A 27,693-nucleotide genomic window follows, 5' to 3' on the forward strand; every position below is an offset into this window, starting at 1 on the left:
CTATGGAGGTTGTACTAATTTTCAGTCCCACCAACAGTGTGTAAGCACTCCTTTCTCTCTGCATCCATGCCACAATCTATTGTTCTCTGACTTTTTAATAATAGCCATTCTGACAGTGGTAAGGTGATATCTCATTGTAGTTTTAATTTGCATTTCCCTGATGATTAGTGATGTTGAGCATTTCTTCATTTGTTTGTTGCCATTTATCTATCTTCTTTTAAAAAGCTTCTATTCATGGCTTTTGTTCACTTTTTAATGAGGTTGTTTGTTTATTTCTTGCTGATTAGCTTGAATTCTATGGAGCTTCTGGATATTAGCCCTTTATTGGGTGTATAGTTTGTGAACATTTTCTTCCATTTTGTAAGTTGTTTTTTTTTATTCTGTTGCATATTTCTTTTGCTGTGCAGAAGCTTTTTAATGTGATCAAGCCCAATTTATTTATTTGTATTGTTACTCTATCTGCCTTTGGGATTTTACTAATAAATTCTTTGCCTAGGCCAATATCTAGAAGAATTTTTCCGATGCTTTTCTTCCAGTATTTTTATGGTTTCATGCCTACTTTTAAGTGATTTACAAATTCAACCCAATCCCCATCAAAGTAGCAGCATCATATTTCAAAGATCTAGAAAAAATAATTCTACACTTTATTGGGAACCAAAAAAGAGCCCTAATAGTCAAAGCAACTGTAAGCAAAAAGAACAAATCTGGAGGAATCACATTATCAGAATTCAAATTATACTACAATGCTATAGTAACCAAAACACCATGGTACTGATACAAAAGTAGAGACATAGATCAATGGAACATAGTAGAGAACCCAGATACAGAACCATCTTCCTACAATCAGCTGATCTGCAACAAAGCAGACAACACTATACACAGGGGAAAGGAAGCCTTTTTCAGCAAATGGTGTTGGGAAAACTGAATAACCACATGCAGAGAAATGAAAACAGGACCCCTATCTCTTTCCATATACAAAAATTAATTCAAGATCATTAAACTTTTGTGCTCTTTCCTTGCCTCATTACTAATAATACCACATTATAAACATTAAATATTTTAATGGCACACATTTTTCAAGTACATTGCTTCTGATGATCTTTTATACAGGGTAAAAAAGCTGAGTAAAAATAAGAAATATTTACCCAGTTGCGACTGTCTCTCTGAGCCAAATGGTTTAAGCAGATGGCTTGTGATTGTGAGACTACTTCACACTAATGGCACCAATGTGCTGATCATAATCAACGTATGGTTGATTGAGCAGATTACACATGCACAAAAGGTTTACTTTATATTGCTGTGCAAGTTTGGGAATTCAGTTCTTGTCTTGATGAGAGATGATCTTGGTATCATCCAAAAGCAGGTTTGATATTTTCTTCAAACAGTGACTTCATAATAGCTGTGACTTTAAAAAGTCCAGACACCTACAGGTTGCATTGTCTAAAACAAAATGATGATTTGATCTAGAAAGATAAGCATTAATAGTAGGCCAACCCAGTTCTTAGGGAAATTCAGCACTGACCTGAGAAATATCTGATTTTCAAGAGTCTTTCCACCAAAATGAATGAACTTTAAAATGTCCTCTTTACTAGGAATGAAATAATTTCTTTTGCAGTAAGTTGGATTGAACTGATGACTGTTATCCTAAGTGAACTATCTCAGGAATGGAAAAACAAATATCACTTGTTCTGACTTATAAGTGAGAGCTAAATCATGGGTATATATGGTCATAAAGTGATGTAATAGACACTGGAAACCAAGAAGGGGAGACAGTCGGACAAGGATGAGGGATAAACAATTACCGATTGGGTACAATGTACACTAATCTGGTGACAGGTGCATTAAAAACCCTCACTTTAGCATTCTACAATTCATCCACGTAACAAAAAACACTTGCACTCCCTAAATCTATTGAGATTTTTAAAAAAGTCCTCTTTAATGTCATCTTTCAGTGAATTTTCCTGCTGGAGATGACTTTTTATATTTTTAGTTTTAAGTATTATATTCTTATAGCCAGCAGGTTTACCTAGTACTTAACTCTGCTTCTAGGTCAAGGTCATGATAATAAACCGCATATTAAACATGACTACAAATGTTTAAGCAGATTGGATTATATAGCAATTATGCATTAATGAACTCCTATTTAAAGGATCCAGGATAGAAAATGGTAATCAATGATGTGGTTGTATTTTTGCCATTTATTTTACAGGATAAATGATATAGAATGAAATTAATAATGATAGCTATCTATCACTTATAAATGTACCATATGTCAGACATTGTGCTGTATTGCTTATGGATATTATTTAACATTCAACATATACCTTTAAGAGATATAGAGCACTCTTATTATTTTTAAACAGTGAAACTTAATCTTAGATCACAAAATCACACAACTCTAAAATGGCAAAACTGTATACAAACCTGAATCTATTACCAGTGGATTCTTGGGATTAACAGTTCTTGCCCTTCCTAATGAATATCACCTTTTTCCTCATTTCTTTCATCTTTTCTGGAATGGAAACTGAAAACTAAATAACTCCTCAAACCCATCATAAACCAGACAACTTACATCTAAATGCTTTTATGATTAGAGCCAAATCCTTCTTATTTTTGAAAGAGTATATCATTCTTTTGACCCTGAGAGATATCAACTGCCTAGAAAACATTTTTGACAGTAAAATCAATTATACTGTGAAAAAATTTTAAATTGTAGTGACAGAAGTGCTATCAATACAATATTTACAACAATAGAAAAAGAATACTCTTTAAATATAACATTCTAGGATGTTATCTCTGCCCTAGAAGATTACAATAGCTGTGCAAGAATTAATAATTAAATGAACCTAAGAAAAGATTTAGGGAAAAATAAATTAGATTTCTATTTTAGTTTGTTCCAGTTAAGGTGTTAGGAGCAATGCAAATAACGTCTTAATAAGTAATAACAATGGAACTTTGTAGGCTAAAGGTGTTTCTATAAATAATGTGTTGAGATCAATTAGCATCCCTAATGAAATATATACAGCAACTCTGAATGACATAAATTAAAATGTGCAAAAGCAGAAAATGTAAATTTTCTAGGAGGGATTTAATACATTTACTTTGGAATGATACCAAAGCTTTTACTTCAAGTGAGCAACATCTAAAATCATGTCAGATAGGAACACATTAGATATACTGTGTTTAATTGAGTTATTCTGTGTGGAAAGGCTTTTGAAGATTGAACTTCCATAAATATGTTTTTCAAGTTTCTAATAGAGTGTCTTGTGCCAAAATTTACATTAGGGGCAATTAAAAAATAAGTCTCTGTATTGGAACAGAACAAAGGTGAGAAGCTTTGGGTAAAAATGGCCAAGGCTTTAATGGGGGCAATGAATTAAAAGAATAATTGTCAAGAGTTTGGTCTACCTGAATAAGAAAACCCAGGATTTTAAAATTCTCTCTTTCATACAATCCAGAAGTTAGAGGAAGAGATCAGATCTATGATACTTCTATTATAGACCATAAAGCCAACATATCTTTAAAATCCTAAAATGGAGTATCCTGTTTTTAGAGTTGTGGCAATACAAGATACAGAGGTCTTTAGGGAGGAGATAAAGGAAGGATGAAAAAAGAGGGGGAACAAAAGGAAAAGGGTCAGGAGATAGAAAGGGATAGGCAGGTGAATAAGAAGAGGCAGGAAGAAGGTAGGAGAGGGACTGTTTGAGAGCCCCCACCTAAATTAGAGTTCTAGGACCAGAGCAGCTAGCAACCCTGTCCTAATAGGAAATGAAGAAGAGCTGGACATGGATATTTATAGTGTGCTTTTCCAGGAATACTTCTTTTATCTGGCAGATGGCCTAATGCCTAGTTGTCTTACCAGTAACGAGGGATTCCCTCACATGGGAAACCTGTTTGTACCAGCAGATGCTCTTATGACTCCTCTTTGATCCGTGTCCAGTTCATGCCTGCCTATCATTCTGGCACTGGCAGCCTGACCTTATGTTGCCCCTACGGTCCTCGGGGAACAAACCTGGGGCTGTCCCTAGTTCTTCAGATGAAAGGTGTAAATTTCATACACCACTACAACAGGAGACAAGTTCAAAGATTTTTACTTATAGATCCTGGGCAAGAAGAGCACAATGAGTTGGGAGGGTAGTCTGCAGTCCAGGGTCACACAAGTCAGGAATGAAGAGTCAAGAAGAGAGGGAGAGAGAGAGAGAGAGAGAGAGAGAGAGAGAGAGAGAGAGAGAGAGAGAGAGAGAGAGAGAGAGAGAGAGAACGAACTAGCAATCAATATGAGCGAATAGAGTGCCAATCACTTGAGGTTCACGGACAAATGATGGAATAATATTCCTTGTAAAGGAAGGGGCAGGAAAGTAAGGATCCCACTCTGCTAGGCAGGAGAGATGCCTCTAAGATTTTATCTCTGGCCACTGACTGGCTTGAGCCACTCGGGTTTGGTATAGAACTGGAAACTGTATCAAGACTGACTGAGCCCTGTTTCTGGTATGAGAAAGTTAAACTTGTATTTAAAATGGATGCAGAGGAAAAATAAAATTATAAGAATTCGCTACAAGAGGGAAAAGTGACAGAAAAGGAAAATGGTTTCTCTCCTATAAGAGTAATTTAATTACAGTATTTTATTTATTATCTCTCCAAATCTAAAAAAGAAGTCATATTTATTTGAGAAATTCGTCATGACTGTCATCTACTGCTTCAACTTCTCTCCTTTAAACATCTCTCTCCTGCCTATGGCATTATTTGATACCCCAAGCTAATTTGGTGTTACTTTGTATCACTTTCTTCTTTCTCTTCTCTTAGCATCATAGAATTTTCCTATTTTATTATTTTCTTTGGTTGGTCTTTCAGGTCTATTCTTTCATTGTAATCTTTCAAGACATGAATTTTACTAAGGCACTCTAATACAACAAGCTAAAATTTCTAATAAGTTATAAATTTTTTATAAAAATAATTATAAATAAAATTAAATGGCAAAGAAAATATTACAGAATATATTTACAACATATATAATAATATCAAAAGTCAGTATTCTTAACATATTAATGGATTTTTCATACAAGTCAGAAAAAAATACAATTTAGAAGAAAAAACATGATTTGATGATGAAAGGTATAAATGTACAGTAAGTACATAAAATATTTAAAAATCAATATTTAATAATTAAAGGAAAACAAAACTATAATAATGCTCTATTATTGCTATCTATCAAACTTTTGATCACAAGAATATTTATACTTGATTTAGCAATTCTCTTTAAATCAACTTAAAGGAAATTAACAGAGAAGAATATAAACTACTTTTATTCTAATTTTGCTTTTCAATATTAAAAACTGAAAGCTTTCTAAACATCCCCAAAGAAGACTGGGGTTAATTATATAAATGGATATATAGAGATATGTATTAATGATATAAGCAATGGTTTCTTTAGTTAATGAAAGTATAGATGGCTTTTATCTTAATTTTTGTGTTTTTGTATTTTTAAAAATATATATAATAGTATGAGTCTGCTACATTTTTACTCGATGTATAATTTTCTCTAAATCATGTTATTCATTTTCAAGATTTTTCAGCTTAGGCCCTCTACTTATGACATGTATATTTTCTACCCACTAATGCATATATACAACTCTACCAATTTTAGGTACTTTTGCCATTCCTCTTCACACATGCATATGTACAACTGTGTGTTGGTAGTATAATGAGAAAACTTCCTCAAAGCAGGTTAATCAACAAGGAAATACATGAGATCGTTCATATAATTGGTAAGTTCAAAGGCAAGCCTAGTGCCCTTTGAGCTAGGATTGGTAGACTCATGTCATTGAAAATTAGGTTTTCTAGATTTCTGGCAGACCTCTTCCATTTGCTAGCAAAAATGGGAACAAAAGAGTTTATGCTTCTGTGGATGTTAATGCCTGGAAATCCTAAAAGGAAATTTCCTTAAAAATATGTGCATTTTAAATTATAGATAAGGATTTTGATTGGTTCTGCTAGGTCACAGGTATTGAGTATTCTGATTCAGTAGTGCAGCTCTATTAACCTCTATCTGGCAGAAGAGAAAGGGTCCTTAATTGACCACCCTGCCAGAAGGAGGAGTAGGTCCAATAATAACATGAAGTTATTGTTACCAGTTCAGAAAAAAATAAGGCTTTCAAGTGTAGTATACAAATATTCTTCTAAATCTTAATCTTATCCCAAATTTACTTCTTATGTAAATCCTTTTCTTTGCCCTCCTTTATCCAATTTATATCATAATTTTATAGATGGTTTAAATTATATTTAATTGCATAATCTGATGTGTTCTTCCTGCATTTTTATGTATTTATATTTTGAGAAATGGCTCATTTCTCTACATTTTATAGAGATCTTTGCATGTTAATTAAGACCCTACATCTCAGTAAAGTCACTAAGCATGTCTGATATTAACATTGGCAAGAAATGTCACCTTTTTGTGGGAGCAACTATTTTTATTAAAATCACATAGCTCTTAGACATAGCAGGGACAAATGTCTGTCCTGTTCTTTCTTTTACACAGCTGACTTGTCTTTGGTGTCCCCATCAGTGCTTATTTGAAGTTGTTTCCATGTTCTCTGGGCCTCTGATCCCTCAGCTTCTTTATTTGTTTTAATTTAAATAATTAGTAAACTTCATTTATTTTAAAAATTAATATTTAACTCATAAATTGAAATAAAATGTTAAATAAATAAATATAAATTATTATGCTTATTTGTTTTGTAAGTAGTGGATTGACATTAGGTATTATAGGAAATATTATAGGCTGAGTAATAAAAGATTTACCTAGGCAGCCCTTTGGATTGTCCCTAATCAACTTTTTCATTCTCTCTAGGGTTCACTTCATACTCTTTGGAACATGCAGGGTATAACTCATAGAGTATTCTTAATGAAACTTGCATATATAATGAGATGGCACCATAGTAATACTTATTTTACTATGAGTTGTGCCTAGGAAGACAGCCTCTTCAGCTGCTAAGGTAAAACCTTGTAACTGAGGATAGATATTATAGTAGGGCACAGCTTTCATATTTATAGTTTTTACTTAGTTAAGAACAAACACTATAGTAATTTATAGAGCTTTTGGCACATGCATGTTGATTAGTCTTTCAAATAGCTACTATCAAAATGAACACTATCCTGCTAGAGAGGCAATATAAAATGTTGATTTATTCTTAAATACCAAATGTAGAGTCAACTGTCAATTAATTGTATCAATGACAGAGGTGGAACACTGAAAATTCCCAGGTAATCCATAAGCATTTTTTGACAAATGATTAATTGAAATTTGTCTTCTGCTATGTATTTCACTACAAAAAAGCAAAATTGAATGGCTTGAATTACATGTTTTTAAATTTCTCTGAATTTTATTGTACAAATGAAGGGAGAAATGGGTAAAAGTCATACAGCAGAAGGCAGGAGGAGAAGTCAATGGCCTAGCTAATTTACAAACCATATAATCAGCTCCCAAATAATCACAGGTTCACTCTCTCTCGTGGAAAGAAATATAAGAGAAAATAGTATTTATGTTAACTTACAGAACTTAGAAGTACATATTATGGGATGATGTTTATTTCATAACTTTCATTTATTTTACTAGTTGTCCTTAAAATTAGTTACGTTGAACTTATATAAAAATTTAGTAATAATTTCTTTAAGGTAGGTCACATATAAGGGAAGAACTCTGGCATTACGTTTCCTGCCTTTTAATCCCAGTGAACATTAATGTAATATTTTACAGGCACTTCAAGTAAACTTAACGTATTAAATACCCCTTCTGTGTAAGTCACTCTGATAATCACCAAACTAAAGCACAGATAAATTACCTCTCTAGAGGAATGTATAATTTATTTTAGGGAGAAAAAGACCTGCATATGAATAAATCTAATACAAGCTACCATAAAACAATGTCCTATGGGACAATAAAAATTGCTAATTACTTCTCAGAAAGAAAACAGTCAATCCTTCCTGGAGGAAGCAATTTTTGAATGCCCCTAATGAGAAGGATTCCAAAACTTAGAGATTGTAAAAGACAGCAAGAGCTAAAGAAATAATGATAATGGTGTATGGAGGAAGAAATCAGATGGTGTGCTTAAGGATAGCATACATTTCAATAAACTATAGAAAATACAAAGTCAAGGAATAAAATTAATGTTGAAAGAAAAAAACAACCACACCCAATTTATGCAGCCCAAATTCGTTATCGGGCACTTACTTACATGAGAGATGACTTAATAACATGGAAAAAAGAGAATTCCTTTAAACTCAGAGCTTGATTCCACCTTAGATTTGCAGCTTATGAGCCGTGTAAGAAACCTAACTAGTCTGTTTCTATGTTTACTCATCTACAAAATTGCAATCATATTTCTTATATTAGCATGAAGCCTGGAAACTCTACATGTAAGGTATCCACAGTTTGCCTGAGCCAAACAGATATTGCCTGCTCTGCAGAATATGGGGAGTCACGATCTAGAATTGATTACTATGGAAAAATACAGGGGTACAATGTGAAAAATGGTTTAGATAAAGTGACATTGGAAGTGGAGAGACCAGATGGCTTGTTACAATATTAGTTCAAGAATTAGGTAAATGCGATGATGTGAATGGCAGTGGCTGATATGGGAGCAGCTTTATAAGCCAGAAGAAAATCTCAAATCTGGAAGCATCAGTTAGACAACTTTTCAGGAGACCATCCAGGAGAAGGTTTGCAGAAGGGTGAAAATTGACCCTGTACCCCACTAATTTATATAGGTGAATCTAGAAGTGATGTTTTCATGATACTTCAGGGTACATCTGGAAAAAGCATAAAACTCCCTGAAGTTAAAATGTTGCTTTAAAACAATCTAAATGGCAGAAAAACAGACTACATAGAGAAAAAGTATCACTTTTATATTTATGGGAGAAGATACTGAAATTTTTTCAAATACCTAATGGGCAATAAAAAAAACTAAAAATTTTGAAGAAACAAAGCTCCATATTAACTGGCTTCTTTTTTTTTTAATTTCAGAATATTACTGGGGTTCAATGCTTTGGTTACATAAATTGCCTTTGCACCACCTGAGTCAGAGCTACAAACCTTCCCATCTCCCAGACAGCTCACACTGCACCAGTTAGGTGTGAATTTACCCATCCCCCGCAACCTGCCGGACACCTGACGAATGTTACCTCCATATATGCACATGAGTGTTGATTAGTACCAATTTAATGGTGAGTACATGTGGTGCTTGTTTTTCCATTCATGTGATATTTTAAGAAATTATGACTCATGTAGACACCAAGATAACCAGTCATAGTAGATCATAACAAAAGCTGGGATTGACAACTATCTGCTAATCAAGTCTTTACTTACTACAACAGTAAACCTAAGTGTTAACATAGTGGTCCTAATGCTGATGATCACAATAACGTCAGCAATAATAATAGGACAGTAATAACAAAAAGATGGCCAATATTTATTGATTACTTATGATATGATAGAAATTAAGAGGATGATATAATTTTCCCAGTTTATAGAAGAAATTTACACTCAGAGATGTTAGTTAACTTTGCATGGCCATACTACTAGGAAATGGCATTGTGTTTTACCCTAAACTCATCTCTCCAACCCTCATTTCCTATCACTCATAGTGGAACACAGGTTTCACACACAATTTGCAGGTCTTGAGTGAAGACAAACCAGTCAGCTTGAAGTATAGTCAGAAGGAAACTCATTTGAATTTTTTTAATGAATGTATCTATGTCAGAGACCTGAGTGATGTTCAAGGCCATTAAACTGGTATACCATTTCCATGTCTACTATCTATAATAGCTCACGATATTTCATAACTTTTTATGTTATTCTCAGTCGTCACTGGTAAGTCTATTTTTACATCTATGGATGAATGTAATAACTAGTATTGCAACTATGCTGGTGATAAAATAATACAAAGGAGAAATAAAAGGGGGAAAAAACAACTTAGAGAGCATTAGTTTTGTCAATTTCCAGGTATACATTCACTGTAAGAAAACCCAAACCACATAGATAAACAAGAAAACAAATAAAATTAAATGAAATATAAGAACACTTAAAAAAAGTTTTCTTGTTTAGAAACACAAATAAGAATGACATAATATTTTTTCTCTCAATTATTCACTAAACCTTGGAGATAATTAAGCAATCTTTATAGACGCTTTAGAGGGTTAAAATCTGTCACTAAAGCTGTCTATATCTAGTCAGGATGCCATTTGGGAAAGCAACAGAAGAATATTCTCATGTATATAAGAAATTGAAAAATAGAATGTTCATGTATTTATTCAAAAATGAAATACTGAAAAGTTATTAATGAGACTTCAGAGATTCATGAAAGTGATTAATTTAAGAATATAAAGCTTTTATATATTTAAAAAGAACAGATGGGGAGAATTATGGCAAGCAACACAAAACTAAGTCCAAATAATTGATAAAAACATGAGTTAAAATTTAACAAAAATGCAAAAATATTCTCAAAATATACAGCATGCAAAGTAAAATCCTTTATTACAATTTGGAATAAAAATCTCTCTTCAAAACTAAAGAAATAGATATGTTGAATGACAGAAGAAGTGTCAATTTTATCTTTTTATGAGGGAAGTGTGTTCAATTTTAAGATTTAAATGAAAGGGCCAAATTTCCTTTAAAAATCTAATTTATACAAACTACCAAAAAAAGAAGACATACTATGAAAAGTTTATAACTTTAAAAAACTTAAATATTCACAGAGAGAAAATATGGAACCAATATGGCTTCAGAAATATATGTACAAAGTGATTGAAAAGGAAATGAAGATAATATTGCACAAATTCTTCTACAGAATAGAAAATGTGGGAAAATTTCTCAGTCATTCTGTGAGACCAGTATAACTTTGAAATCAAAAGACACATTACAAATTAGGAAAATAAGAAGCCAATTTCATTAATGAACACAGATGAAAGTTTATACACAAAATATTAACACATCAAATGTAACAATTTATAAAAGGAAACTGTGATGCCACAATTTGTATTTTCTCAGGAATAAAATGTTCCTTTAATATTTTAAAATCAATCAATGTATTTTACCACATTAGCAGAATAAGGGTAAACTAATTAAATCATCTCAATAGTTTCAAAAAAAGCATTTGAAAAATCAATGTCTATTCTTTATAGACATTTACCAAACTAGAAATGGAAGTTAATTTGATATAAACTAACTACAAAAATCCAACTTTCCTTAAACAATATACTTCTAAACATTATACTTGCTTGTAGTTTTTGAAAGATCTCTCTCATATGCTAAATGAGATAAGAGAATTCCCATTGTCATCATTTTTATTAAATATTTTAGGTAGTATAATAAGGCAGGAAAACTGTTATAACAATTTTAAAGGAATAAATAAAATTATCATTATTTAAAGTACATAGGTTATATAAATTGCAAATTCAAAAGAATGTATAGATAAATTATTAGGATATGTGAATTCAGCTTTTGTACAGTCATTATACAAAAAACAGCTATATATCTAAAATCAGAACTAATAGTGAAATAATATAATTTTTTAAATTTCATGATTTACAGTACCATTGGAAATATAAAATATTTAGAAATATATGTAATAAAAGGTGATCTCAATAAATGCAAAATGTGATATAACCATGGATTGCACTGTCAGTTTTTCTTGATTTAGTGATTAAATTTATTCCACTCAAAAGCCCAGGTATATATCTGTGTATAAGCTGGCAAGCTGATTCTAAATTAAAGGAAATGCAAAGGGCCAAGAATATAATAACACTTTTTAAGAAGAAAAATATTATAGGGCATATATTACCAGATATCGTGATTTATCATAAAGCTATAATAATTAAGAAAGCATACTATTGGCACAGCATAGAAAATATAAAAATGAAACATAGTTGAGAGTCCAGACTCTAATTTTTGCTTAATTTTTGAAAAGGTCGCTTTGCAGAGCATTGCATTATTCCATTCAATGCATTGTCACAACTGGATAGCCATATGCACAAAAAAATAAAAGGAAATAATGCTTTTCTTATGCCATTCCCCAAATAAATGCCAGACAGATTATAGTTTTAAGTTTAGTTCTAAAATTTAAAAAATAGAATGGTTCCAAGAAACAATATAGGAGAATGTCTTCATGATCTTTTAGTAGGCAACCTTTTGTTAAATATGAATAAAAATACTAACTATAAATGTAAAACTTGGTAAATTCTGTCACATTAAATATAAGAAGTCTGTTTATCAAAATATACTATTAAAAGAGTGAATTGCTAACCAATGAGTGGTTACCTACAATACATATCACCAAGAGAGAATTTATATCAAGACTGTATAAAGAATTCCCATAACAAGAAGACATAGAAAACTCAAAAGAAGTATTATTACCTTCCAACTTAAACAGGACCTTCACAGAGAAAATGAAATAACTAATGAATAAATAAGTTTCTCAACTTCTTTAATGAGAGTAAAAATTAAAATTTAAGAAGATATCACTTTTCAGGATGGAGAAAAGAAACAAAAAACAAAACAAAAACTGAATTAGAGTAATGTAAACATGCACTGTTGTCAGAATAAAAGTCGTTAGAGCCCCTTTGGATTGATATTGTCTACTAAAATGGCCATGTAAACCCTATGACCCAGCAGTTCCATATCAAGTTACCAAGTTATATACCCAACAAAAGTTCAGGCACCTGTACACCAAAAGACATGCACAAGAAAGTTCATAGCATAATGTTACAAAGTATTATACTATAAAATGGGAAAGAACCTGAATCGCCATGGAATACTATAGAGCACAGAAATGGACCAAACTAGTTCTATAATAGTATAACAATATGAATTAATATAGCTGACAAAATATTGAGCCAAAGGAGCCAGACACCAAGTAGTACATGCTATCCTAATTTAATTAATAAACGTTCAAAAAAGGCAAAACTACCCTATGGTGTTAAAGTCAAGAGAATATTACTTTTACAGGAAATCAAGGAAATGGGATTTGCAAAAGAGAAATCATAAGGTGCTGATGAAATTCCATTAAACTACCTGAGTGGTAGTTACACAAGTTTCTGTGCTTGTGGTAATAAATTGAACTATATTCTTAGTTTTGTGCAATTTTCTAAGTGATTAAAAATGTTCTAAATACTTTAATAAAGTAGTAGCTAAAATTGTGATTTATAATATCTTTAATTTTCTTTCCATAAAATTACTAATTTGTTTATAGAAAATTTAAAATGAATATTGCTCTTGTGGTAGATTGCCTTTGAATGAATAAATAAGTGAAAGAAATAAAGTTGATCAGAAAGCACAAAGGTCCAAGAAATTATGTATAAAAGGTTAAATATTTAAAGCATGGAATTTATATTTGAGGAATTAAATTTATATTTACAATCATAGGAAAAAAACAGAATTAACAAGAACTTTAGTGTTTTAAAATGTACATATGGATAAAAATGTATTACACTTTCTTGAAAGGAAACACACTTTCCGGAAGAAAATACCCTCAAAGTATATTTCCTTTCTTCTCACTTGCCTTCCTTATCACTCAATTTTTATAAACTTTTAACTCTTTTGACATTATCCTGAACAACTTGATAGTCTTCTAATTTGAGAAAGCATCTCCACTCTAATCTAATACGAGGTAGTGTTTATCTGACGGGTGAATGTTGAAATACTGTTGGAAGTTATCTAATGCCTTAAACTCTTTAGGATCTTATCTCCAACTGTGGCCTTTTAACTTTGTTTTCTAGTTGCTCTGAGTTTGGGCAGATTAAAACAATGGAAATTTATTCTTTCAACAGTTCTGGAGGCCAGAAGTCTGAAATTAAGATCTTGACATGGCTGTACTTTCTCAGAATGCTTTGTAAGGGAATCTGTCCCATGCCTCCTCCAGATTCTGGTAGCTGCTGGCATTCCTTTGTTGGTGGCTGCATTGCTTCAAGCTCTGCCTCCATTTGTGTAAGGTGTTGAAATCTCCCTCTTTTCTCTTATAAAGACACTTGTCATGCCTTTAAGGCCCACTTGAGAAATCCAGAATAATCTCCCTATGTCAGTATCTGCAAGTTAATTACATCTATAAAGATCCCTTTCCTTACAAAATAAGATTTATAGATTCAAGGGTCTAGAATCTGATACATTTGAGGGGCTATTATTCAGCCTTGTACAACTATTAGAAACAGTCCCAGCCTAATGACAGGAAGCAGAATATAAACGACTACATTTGATAGAAGAAGTGAGGAAATGGTTCAAAGAGCAGAATATGTTTTGGTGGGGTGATAGTTGGAGCAGAACTAAGATAAGGAGCATGAGGATAATGGTACAGGGGGGAAAGAAAGATCCTGAAATGGAACATATGATGATAATGCAGTACTTGCAGCACTAATTTAGATCTTAATGGAAGCCTGGCACTGTCTTTGGAACCAGAAGATTGGAGTTGTCCTGAGAGTTTTTTATTTTTTTTTAATTTTTTTTATTTATTTTGTGGATGGAGTTAGGAACAGAAAGAAAAATTACTGTTTTGGTCATAACTCTTCTGCACCTTCCATGCTTCCAAAGAAATGGTAGAAATACAGAGTGGGTGTAAGTAACTGACATATACCTTAGAACTAGCTACTGAATAATATAGTTCAATTAAAAATAGATAATTGAGGAATTCTGAATTTGGCTCTGCATCAGTAATACATTTCATTCATGGCAGGAGGCATTACCATGCAAAGATATGATTCTAGTTTACTGTTTTACTTGAGAACTCATGTAGCTTCCATTTGCATCTATACCTTTGGACAACATTTTCAATCGCATGTATCTAGTCTAATAGAGGCAGACTCCTTAAGTGCTCTAATGGGAGTATTTAATGTACCTAAAGTCCTTATGAAAAATGTGAATACATAAATGTGTACGACTCCAAAACACCACACTCATGAAACTTACACGATAGTTTCCTGCCAATCCAGGTGCCACCTGCTTGGGTTTTCTACTTATTAATACAGTGAAATTTCAAGAGGAGACTACTGAAAAATAGTTGTCTTCAAGAGGGGACTACCGTATGACTTGGGCTATCAGTATTGGGCATTTTGAAACCCAACAATTTTCTTTTGTTGTTATTTCTTGGAGGATCGCTTTGCCTTATTTCCTCTTAATGGTTGTGATACTACAGTCATCAACCAGCCTTCCAGTTTTCTGACCTGCTGTGCAATGAAAAAAAGATGAATCAGACTTCACAGAGTCACAGAGTTTGAGATATATAACATCAAAAAATATGGTTATTTTTCTCAGGACTTAAACCTATCTTAGAATGACAACCAGGACCTGTGTAATATATTAGAGTCAACTTTCCAAGCATAATGATATCAGTCCTTTAAATTTATGAGACAATTTATGATAAGAATATTTTTTTCTAAGCAGCTGAACAGTAAAATATGGATGATAAAATGAGATTCATGGTTTTTATATATTTGTTCAGGACCTTTTGCCAGAGTGTCTCAGTAGCCTCCCAACTAGTCTCTGTGTCCACAATTTTCTACTTATCATGTATATCTATCATTCTGCTCTCAGAATAATGTTTCTAAGCCTACATACTTATATCCCAAATGCAGAAATTAAACATTGATTTATTTATTCAACAATTTATTGAGTACATAAAAATAATCAAGACACAGTCCTTAAAGGTAATCACCATTATGAATTAGGGACATCAAATATGTACATAAATAGCTATAATACCAGATTATAAGTGAAGGGCACGATAACAAAGGTAGAAATAAATTCTATGGGATTCAAAAGAGTGGGAAATTATTTGCTAATGTGTGAAAAAAAAGATATGAATCTGTGGAAGAAGTACTTCCTCATAAGCTTGGACATGACATCTGGGTATTATTTGCATATAGAATTAAGAGATACAGATAATAGCTAAAAAATTTAAATTTAAATCTTTAGATAAATTTAATCACTGTCATATTTTAAGTGGAGGAATTCCACATGTTTATTTTTTAATAGGATAACATTTTTGAAAGCATGATAATTAGCCATAGGCAGATGGTAAGAAGGAAGAACAATAAAGTAAATAAACTATTACAATGGTGGGTATCTATGTTACGGGATTAGCCATTAAAATGGTCAATTAGGATTTTTTAAAAGATGCAATGAACAAAACTTTGTGAACAATTATAATTATATTTGGAATGGTGAAAATGAAAGCTGAAAGCAAAGTATTTTTCTATGTTGTATTTGATGGATGGTGATGCCATTATTTAACAAAGTGAATTCAAGGAAAGAAAATTTATGACAGGAAGATCAGAGCAAGATCTGAGAACCCTAAAAATTCTAAAAAAAAATTGATATCCTTTAAAACAGATATTCTTTAATTTTTTTTTCATGTTTTACTTAGAGAAGACCTTGAATGTTGCCTTAGGAGAGAGTGACAAAGGGAGATTCCTCATGGTATTGCATTAGCTTGCATATCCTAGTCAGTAAAATGAGCTTTGTAGTTTAGAGGGACCCATTCACCACAGGAGGCAGCTTAACAAACATCAGGTATTATTGAAACATATGTCTTTTAGGGCAATTTTGCCCCAACCCTCTAACGTCTTATGCAATATCACTTCCAATTATGTAGAGTTCTAGAAATACAATATTATCATCTTGCTATATTTACAGTAATATTTTGACTTTACCTTATATTGGAAATTGACTTCCTGGAAGCTGCTGAGCAGATCTGCTGAGCAGGCCTGACATTTAAAACAGATTTGGTTAAGATATATATTCTCTTTGGTTTATTTGAGTTTTAGAGGCCTGATAGTGGTGATAATGCAGGTCTGGAGTTCATTAATAAAAGAACCTATAGCAGGAAATATAACTTTAAAAGTTATTATAATGCTGATAGCTAAAACTATGTTAATCGGTATATTTTTGCTAATAAAAATAAAAATATAGAATCATAATGAGATTAAAAGAAGTTAGGAACACCAAGATTTAAGGATGAAAAAGAAGGGCAATTGGGGAACAAAACTGGAAAAAAAAATATAGCCAGAGTTGTAGAAGACAGATTGTGTAAGGAAAAACAGGAAAAGATGAAAGTTTCCAGTGTGCGTAAGTGAAGAGAGATTTTTGGATGAAAACAAGAAAGATGCTAAAGTGGATGAGGCTGACATTAATAAATTGAGATCATGGTAATATTTGTTGCTGCTATTGTGGCAATATAAAAAGGTAACCTAAATAGAGATTAGAAAATAAAACTCTCATTAGTACTGATGATTATAAAATAGTACCACATAGGGTAAATTAAGTGAGAGATTAAGTGCATATACAGTATGATTGTGTTCCCCAAAATTTATATTTTAAAACTCAATCACCAACTTAATGGTATAATATTAAGAGAGGGAGCTTTTAGAAAGTGATTAAGTCATGGGGGAAGAGCCCTCATGGACTGAATTAGGGTCCTTATAAAAGGGTTTTGAGGAAAGGGTTTGTCCCATTTCCATACCTTTCCTCATGTGAGAACACAGCATTTGTCCTCTCACTAGGATGCAGCTACCATCTTGAAAGCACAGGACAGCATCTTCACATCTTCGCCAAACATCAACCCTTCTAGTATCTTGATTTTTAATTTCCCAGCCTCCAGAACTGTGAAAAGTATATTCATAATGTTCATGAATTACTCAATTTTGGGTATTTTGTTATAGCAGCACAATCAGAATAACACACTAGGTTTTAACATTATTGGTTTCAGGAATTTTTGTTGTTGTATAACAAAAGTTGTCATTGCTTAATATATTTCTCTGTGAGGATTGACTTTTATGCCTAAAATGGCTTTAAAGAACAGAAAAATAAATTACACTGGAGTGAGTATATCAATATGTATTGGGTTTGTTTGGAAATAAGTTGAATAAAAAGCAATTAGTGTTTTTTCATCTCAGCATTAAGATAAAAGTTCTAAGTCAACATGATTTGGATGTAAAGTTCATTGGTGAAGCATGGAAATCACATAAAGCATGGAGTTCTAATAAATTATGCCTTATAAGTTTTATAGCAACACATCTTTTTCCTAAAACGTTCAAAGCATTAAATTTACATTTTAATTTTCATGTTAGCATGACTCATTTTATACTAATATTTGATAAAATTATGCAATATTTATCAATACTATAAACTTGGATTTTACAACAACAAATGAAAATTTCAGAAGCAGTTTTGAGCCTACAACAACTGACTCCAATTTGTAGAATCAGATGCGCTTAAGTGTGCTATAACCTCTAGTTATGAACTATCCACGTGCATATAAAAAACAAACAAATAGCCATAACTGATTAAAACAAAAACAAAACTCATTGAGCCAAAGTTTTTTGGGTATATCACCAAAACATAAACTAGTTAAAATGGAATGTCGAACATTGTAGGTTATTCCAATATATTACTTAGTTATTCTTCACTTTTTTTGCTCCTGTTTTTAATAGATATCATTATCCATGTTGTCAAGATCTCAATTCCTTTACAAAAAGTTTATTAGCATATTTCCTTTAAATATAAAATTATTAGAGGTGCAGAAATTCCACTACTTCTTTCAAAATAATTTTCTATCTTATTATAGTGAATAACTTTCCAGAACTCTATGAAATTTATTTCCTTAAGACATAATATATCCCAGAGTATAGGATAAATGTTATATTTCTGAGATTTGAAACAACAAATGAACAGGCAACCACAGGGTAGAGCATTGCATATATTGTAAAAAATAACTTCTATATTCTTTAGAATTTACTTTAATTCTAAAACATTTTATTTGAGCAGTTTGGAAATGGTTTACAAAGATTCATAAAATAACATTTTCATGACTTAAAAGTTTTTAACTTGAAGTTGCCAATTTTTGCCATTCATTATTTTTCATTTATCTATGTGTATAATCATATTTTCATTTTATGATATTTTGTGTAATGCTTTACAATCAGACTTAGATCACTTATCATGTATATCTACCAGTTGTTTTTGTTTTGTTTTGTTTTGTTTTTAGCTAGATAGCAGTTAGTGCCAATAGAGGTAGGTGAATGTTGGCTTAATTTCAGATTATAATCAAGACTGAGATGAAATTCTGCAACATATATAAACCTTCCTTAGTGAGCAGGCACAAAAGTGTCATACAAACTAGTAGCAACTTTGGTGAAGTTTTCAGCTTTCTGTTGTTTGAGATATTGAATAACAATTACATTAAAGGTTCATTCAAGGCATACATAAATATATTCTAAAATTAACATTCTTTTAAGTTCATATCCAACAAATAAATCTTTCAACTATGTGACTGGGAGCAATAATTAATACTAGGGTATTTCTATAATCTCAATGATTTACTTTAAAATAATTTAACATAGCGAGTGTGATATCACATACGTAGTTTTCATTTCTAGATATAAGCAGTTGTCCTAACCCATATTCTGTGGGCATTCAGCTAATATGTTTTGCAGGAGGTAACTTCAAGAGATTTTTGTTATCCTTAGCAACATTTTGTGCTTTTTAAGTTAGAAGAATGAACATCAAAAAATTGATTTTTATTATTGGATGTAATAGTCTATTAATAATCATGCTGAATGTTGGACTGTTAACTAGCATGGTAAATTAGAATAATTAGAGGTATTCAAGATATGTGAATTGAATATCCCCAAACCTCCTATAACCAGGTTGTAAGAATCCTATGAGTCTATTACCTGAAGCTTCATTCCTAAATATGCTTGTGCCACTATTTGGCTAGGAGGATTTCTGGCTCTCTGATGCCTCCTATAAAGTGTAATAGAATTCTTCCTTTGTATTAATAATATTGTCATATCTGACTCTAGGGAACTTTTCGTGCGAAGAGTTTATCAGAGAACATAAAAGGATAGAGAGCTAGAAAATAATGTACCTAGCAGAATAGGTTCTATAAATTATTTGGGCCTGCTTCCTGATGACTGTTTAATAAATGTTTGTATGTGTGGCAGAATTTGGTGGTTTAGGCATGCTTTTATAGTATAGTTGGGAAATTGTGGTGAAATAGCAAAATATTTGCCCTCATCAAAGTTCTCCAATGTCTATACGAGGCTTGACCTAGTTGTCAGAGGTCAGTTTGCTATAGGGATCATCCCTCTTTTGCAAGGATAAGAAATGTCTCTAAAATTTAACCAATCCACTATGTTTCTGCTACTAGTTGCACAGCTGAAAACCCATTTCTCTGGGCCACTCTGTTAATCAGCAAAGCCTCGGGTGCTGAGAGAAGATACAGGTAACTGAACCTCTTCTTATAGCTACCTAAGGACTTTCTGATAAGGATGATAACTGGCAATCTTGGTTGTATGAATTCCTGACTAATGCAACTGACTACAGCTATAATTTAATTTAAATGAAAATAATTTATATATAATATATATAATACACTGCCCATGATGAGATATTTCAAAGTGAGTTACAGATAATCTTAACAATATTCTTTGCCTTTTAGATGACATGTCCATAAACAGTATAGTCTCACATGAATACGTTAAAATACAGATAGATGTAGGTGGACTTCCTTTTGTAGAAGTGGTCATAAGAGAGGGTTTGATAGCATCAGTAAACACTGTCTAGCAATAGTGGTTGTCAAAGGGTATGGTCTCACTCTCTCAGTAGGCATTTGGAAATATGGGAGGGAGCTTTTTCTGTTATTAAGATGACTTTCATAATGGTGAAGAATGCTACCGGGAGGCTATATTCCACAACACCTAAGGTACAGTGCCTAAAAAATACAAAGAAGAGCCATCCCACCCCCAAATGCCAATTGTATTCCTATTGGAGAAAACTGCCAACTTAAGCAATATCATTTCTCTCATACTTCTATTATATAATGGATTTTGGTTCCTTATAATTAACTATTTCTCATGTCTACATCTGTACTCATACGGACAATTTGAGGGTGAATTGTCATTTTCATCTTCATTTGTTGAGAACTCTTATGTGTTTGGCAAACAATAGGTTTTTAATCATATTAGTATCTGTGGTTGAATAATAGCATGTATTTGCTCCAAAGTGTTCAGCTCTTTGTCCTAAAAAAGGAAATTCTAACCTTTGCTTCATGAAGCCAACTTAACCATTTCCAAGTAATTGAGATAAGTGAGACATACCTTAAATAGTTAAAGGATAAATAAGGTAGCATTTAATTTTGCTACATCTGGTAGGGATTTCTAATTGGTACAATTTTAAATGGGGGGGGGTGGAGAAACACAATGAAGGAAAGCTCTAATGTGGCCTTCTTAGACAAACTAGAATCAGATGTCACCAAAGATAAACTTTTTACTATTTGTTCCTCTAATGTTAATGATAAACAAGTGTCAGCACAAACAAGAAAGCAAAATTTATATTAATACCTACAGTATCTAGAGCAATAATATTACTGAGTTTATTTTTTCAGGACTGTCAAAAACTGTAGGACTCCAATGCTATTTTTTGAAAGAAATGATATTTGAAAATTATTAAATGTTTGGGGACATATATAATTCTTTTATTAAGCATTATGATGCCCTCTAAACATTTCATAATTCTATTAGAATATTATTAATAAAATTTTATTTTATATATAAAATTTTGTTCTTTGAAGTATTCAACACAATAAATAAAATAATCATTTATATAAACCCTTTAATTAAAATCTATAGACCTTCACTAGTCTCCAAACTATGTATTATAAATCACACTAATACCTTGTTAATATACTAGAGGACAAAAAGCAAACCACTACCAGACTGAACTCCACTGCTTTCACAGGTCTTTGGGGATTTCTCTTTCAGTGCACAATGTTGAGGGGAAAATTGTTTTTTTATTTTTCTTTCTTCTAGTTTGATAGTGAATGTGTTTATATGAGTGTGTGTTTCTTTCAAAAAACATTTTTTATTTCCCCATATAGTATAAATATCCACAACATAATATAAATTAGAGTTTTATAACTGAATGTTTTACAGGCTGGTAATAATTGACTCACGGGGCTTACTAGATTTTACCTAACCTGTAGAACTTCAGCAGATTCAGGGTCAAGTGGCTGGTTTTAGGAATTCATCTATTAGATCATTAATCTATGGTTATATATTATCTGTGGTGTTGGACAAGGACAGGTGAGAAGATACATTTTAAAGAATGGTGTACTGTGTAGCCTGGCAGAGCGTTAGGATGTCTGCATGGCAATTTAGAGTTGAAGCAGGTTAATGTATCATTTAAAGAGTATCTCTGTAGGGCAAAACATAAACTCATAGTTGATTCAACATTTGGACATTTTCTTGACAGCGGTATGCTTACAACTTTCTATTATATCTCACTACTATTGATAGAGAGGAGGAGCTTTGAATCCAACTTAAGTTATGAATTCTTTTTTAAATGGAACTATTAGGTACCAGAAGCTGGGCTAGAAGGTCACTGAATTTCAAATTCTGATGGCAACAAACTTCAGGTAGATTCATTATTTTGTAATGCAGTTTTTCTCCCTAGAGAGAAGAAAGAAGAAAATCTCTAGTCATGTTTGCTCTGATAATAGATCAAATTAATAAGTGACCTTACTGCAGCGTATAAAATATGAAAAAAGCAACCCAAACCAAACTAACAAAAGCCCCAAAATATTATGTGGATCATTTTTAGAGGGATTACCTTCTTAGGCAGGTCATGCAAATTTGTCTTATTTCTTGATATCATTGCAGAATCACACATTGATCTGCCATCTCCGCAAAGAAATTCCACTTTAAAAAATTGAGTTAAATCTCTTGGCCAATATTTAACATTTCACTTATTTTATTCTTCACTAGGACTAGCTAATAAAATAATAACAATCTCATACATTCTTGTCAAAGTCTCCTTGAACTCCAACACCCAACACCCAATCAGACATATCTTTAAGTAACAGTTACAGTTTGACGTTGTTTAGATAATCTGAGTAGTCCTAGGAAACAAAAAGTCTGTAACAGGGAGATAAGCCAAAAATCGCTGAACAGAATTAAATTTTTTTTCTTGATTTTATTTTGGTATTTATTCAGGACATTGTTTTTTCCCCTCATTTATAAAGCCTATACAAACCTCGCAATCAAACAACTATGATTGATTTAATTCAAATACACAGTATTACTTTGTTGGTGAGAAGGTAATATACAATGTCTAAGTGATATTGGCAGGGCATTTTGGATATCGCTTTCATGAGGTAAACACCTGTCTTTAAAGAAGTGATGAAGTGAAATAGCCAAATCACGTCATGTCAATTCTGGAATAGCTGTCAGATGCCCCGCACATTCAGCTTCCGTGGTGATTTGGATTAAACTAAAACTGTTTAGGAGACCTTGCTGGAAGACTATGCATGTCATTATCAATAGCCAGATTTATTGACTTCCATTCTTGTTCTATCTTTGAAAGACAATATATTTATAATAGAATGTTGGCGGAGTTTGTTCTTGGTAGGTCAATATATTCTTGTTCTGTTCCTTTTCTTGACCCACTATTAATATTGTCTAATTCATATGAAGAAAAAGAAAAATGCAAATTCATGTTTTTTGAAAAGTTTTAACTTCTTTTGCTTTTCAGTTACCCATATTTTAATATCTCTTTTAAAATTAGTGTAATAAAATACTTGTCTCATTAATAAGAGAGCCTTCTAATCTTTTGCTATTCTAATGATTGGATTCCTTATTTAATTTCTAATGTTTTAATTCATTTTTTAAAATGCAGTTTTTAAAATTATTAGTATCTCAACCATCTTCAATGACCTAGTGGCACAAAAGTTTGAACTGGATAAAGTTTAAGATAAACTAAATTGTTGGCACCTATGAATAACTTGAGTCTAGTTATATTTAAATCACCAAATACTTCCAACTTAATGTTTGCAAAATAAAAAACTTTTGTGGGCTATTTCAGACAATAAGGGTAGGACTTTTTAAACTTGATTTAGATATTTACAAAAATATATTGAAAACCTAAATTTTTAGGTGTTTTCCTTATGTGTACATGTGTGTATGTGTCTTATATTATAAAGTAGATGTGTTTTTTAATCTTAAAGCATCAGCTAATATTGTTAGTATTTTTGGTGATTATTGTCCAAACAGCCAATAGTACTTGATTTTATTTAGCTTTCCCTTCTATTTTATAGTTCTGCTTGAAATTATTCATTCTTTTTTCTTTTACTTAAAAAGTTTCTACTAGAATTTATTTAGGACAAATTCCCAAAAGCAAAATTCTTGCATCAAAAGATGTGATTTTTTTTTTCAAAATTCTTGACACATTTGCCAAATTCATTCTCTGTGGAATGATGGCATTTCAGTGCACCCGTACCAACTTTGTGCCTCAGTTTCTTAGTTAAATATCACAATGTTACCTTATATTAATGATAATATATTATCTCTGTTTCATCATTCACAAAATAAACATAATACTATTACTGTATAATAACCCTAATACCCCACAGGATTGTAAGTGTTAAATAAATCAGTAATATGTAAAGTGCTTAGAGCAATACCATGAACATTTTTGCTGCTATTATTTGAAAATGTGTTAGGTAAAAATATTTTCTCATTTTATTGCTTAATTAATTCTTAGGGAGATGGCATGCACTTTCATATATTTATTGGACATTTTTTTCTTCCATGATGAAATGTCTATTTGCATCCTAGCACAACTTTCAAATAATGTCTGCTTATTCTAATTTATTTTAATGTTTTCTTTATATACTAAAAATGTTGATAGCTGGGCATGGTGGCATATGCCTGTAGTCCCAGAAACTTGAGAGGCTGAGGCAGGAGGATCACTTGAGCCTAGGAGTTGGAACCTGCAGTGAACTATGATGATGCCGCTGCAGTCTAGCCCAGGCAACAAAGTGAGACCCTGTCTCAGAAAAATAAATGACGAAAAATATTGTTAAACCAGTATTTGACATAAATGTTTCAATTGTTCCTTCACTTTTCTGTCTTTTTAAACACAAAGATTTAGAGCTTTTTATTAAGCTGAATAGCTGATCATTTTGTGTGCATTTTTTCTTTCTTATTACATTTAGGAAGTATATTCATTTCCTGAAGTTGCTGCATCAAATTTCCATGAACTGGGTGGCTTAATGAAAGATAAATTTATTCTCTAGAAATTATAAAGGCTAGAAGTCTGAAATCGAGGTCTTGACAGATTAATTTCTTATGGAGGCTCTAGTGTGGAACCTGTTCCTATGTTTCTTCCCTAGGTCTTGAGGTTACCAGCAATCCTTGGCATTGCTTGGATGGTAGACGTCTTAGCATCACTGCAGTCTCTGCCTCCGTCTTTACCTGGCCTTCTCCCCTTTGTGTATCTGTCTCACTGCCCAGTTTCACTCTTCTTATAAATACACCACTTCATATTGGATTCAGGGACCATCCTAATTCAGTTTGACCTCATTTTAAATTGATTACATCTATAAAATGCTATTTCCAGATAAAGTTACATTCATAGGTTTCTGGTAGACATGAATTTTGCAGGACACTATTTGACCAAGTGTAGAAAGTAATCTCATAATCTGAGGTCACAAAAATATTCCCCTATGTGTGTTATTTAAAATTTGTTTTACATTTATTTTTACATTTTTTTAAATCCATCTGTATCTCCTTTGTTTACTGATGTAATTAGTAATTAATCATTTAAACGGTGGTGTCCTACCTTGAAATTAAAGATTCCTCTCATTTTTTAAAGCAGTAATGGGAATATAAAATGCCAGGCATACATTTAAATAAAAACTTAGCACTTTCACACAGAGAGAAATATAAAAAAATAAATAAAATAGCAATTTTATGACCTAGAACTTTAAAGAAAAAAGAGAGGCTTGCATTTTACTTCCTATTGCAAAATATGTACTACTCACTCCTATAAATCTCATTATTTATGAGATAACCCTCATATTTCCCCACCCCACCCCTGAAGATTTACATTTCATTGTCTTTTTTTTATTGTAGCAAAACGCACATGAGATCTACCCTCTTAACAAATTTTTAAGTGTACATTAGAGTATAGTATTATCAACTATTAGCACGATGTTGTATAACAGATCTTTGGAGCCTTCTATCTTGCATGCCAGAATCTTTATACCAATTGAACAGAAATTCCTCATTTCCTCTTTTCTCAGGCCCTGGCAACCATTTTTCTACTTTCTGCTTCAACGAGTTTAACTACTTTAGACATGTCATATAGTGGAATCATAGTATTTGTCCTCCTGTGACTGGCTTATTCCCCTTAACATAATGTCCTTAAGGTTCATTTATGTTGTATCATATGCCATGATTTCATTATCTTTTATGACTGAATAATATTCATATATATGTATATAAATAAAGTATGCTCTTCGTCCATTTATCTGCCAATAGACATTTAGTTTGTTTTCACCACTTGGCTATTGTGAATAATGCTGCAGTGAGCCTGTGAGGACAGATGTATATTTAATATCCTGATTTCAATTCTTTTGAAAAAATACTCAGAAGTGGGGCTGCTGGATCATATAGTACTTCTATTCTTACTTTTTTGAGGAACCTCCATACTATTTTCATAGCACCTGCACTATTTTGCATTCCTACCAACAGTACACAAGTGTTCCAATCTCTCCACATTCTTGTCAACACTTGTTATTTTCATTTTTTTATAATGGACATCTTAATAGGTGGGAGGCAATATCATTGTGGTTTTGATTTTCATTTCCCTGATGATTAGTGATTTTGAGCATCTTTTCATATACGTTGACTATTTATATGTCTCTTCCAAGAACTATCATTTCAAGTCTTTTACCCATTTTTAAATTGAGATAGATAGATATGGAATCTAGTAGTAGGAATTCCTTATATATTATGGATATTAATATATACTATATAACTATATGATTTGCAGATATTTTGTTCCATTCAATAGGTTGCTTTTTCACTCGTTGTATGTAGAAACTTTTTAGATTAATGTACTCCCACTTGTATATTTTTGCTTTATTGTCAATACTGTTGGTGTCATATCTATGAATTCAGTCCAAGACCAATGTTATCACATTTTCCCCTATGTTTTCTTCTAGGAGTTTTAGAAATTCAGCCTATACACTTAAGTCTTTATCCATTGTGTATTGATTTCTGTAATGTAATAGTTCAAGTTCATTCTTTTGGATTCAAATATTCAGTTTCCCCATTATCATTTGTCCATGAGACTATCCTTTTCCAATTGTGCTTGAAGGGCACCCTTGTCAAAGATAAGTTGACTATATATATATGTGTTTTTATTTCCGGGCTTTCTATTCTGTCCATTGGTACATATGTCTGTCTTCATGCCAGGAATACAATGTTTTGATTACTATAGCTTTGTAATATATTCAAAATCAGGAAGTATGAGACCACTAGCTTTGTTCTTCTTTCTCAATATTGCTTTGCTTATTTGTGGTCTTTTGTGGTTCCATATAAATTTTATTATTACATTTTTTCATGCTCCACAAAACATTTTCTTAATTTTTGCAAGGTTGTTTGCTATATTATAGTTTTCATTGAGAGCAATATATAGCTACTTTATAGTGAAATATATTTACTGAAATAATGTTTTGTTATGGTTGTAATGATAATCAGAATTTCAGAGGTGGTGAAAACCAGCCCATATATCAACCTATCTAAGTCTATAAGATTGTCAATAAAAATTGAAGAGAAATAATAGAAAAACATTAAAAGAGTCAACTCTGAAAT

The sequence above is a fragment of the Microcebus murinus genome, chromosome 11 (assembly GCF_040939455.1).
Source record: "Microcebus murinus isolate Inina chromosome 11, M.murinus_Inina_mat1.0, whole genome shotgun sequence".
In the NCBI taxonomy this organism is placed as follows: Eukaryota; Metazoa; Chordata; class Mammalia; order Primates; family Cheirogaleidae; genus Microcebus; species Microcebus murinus.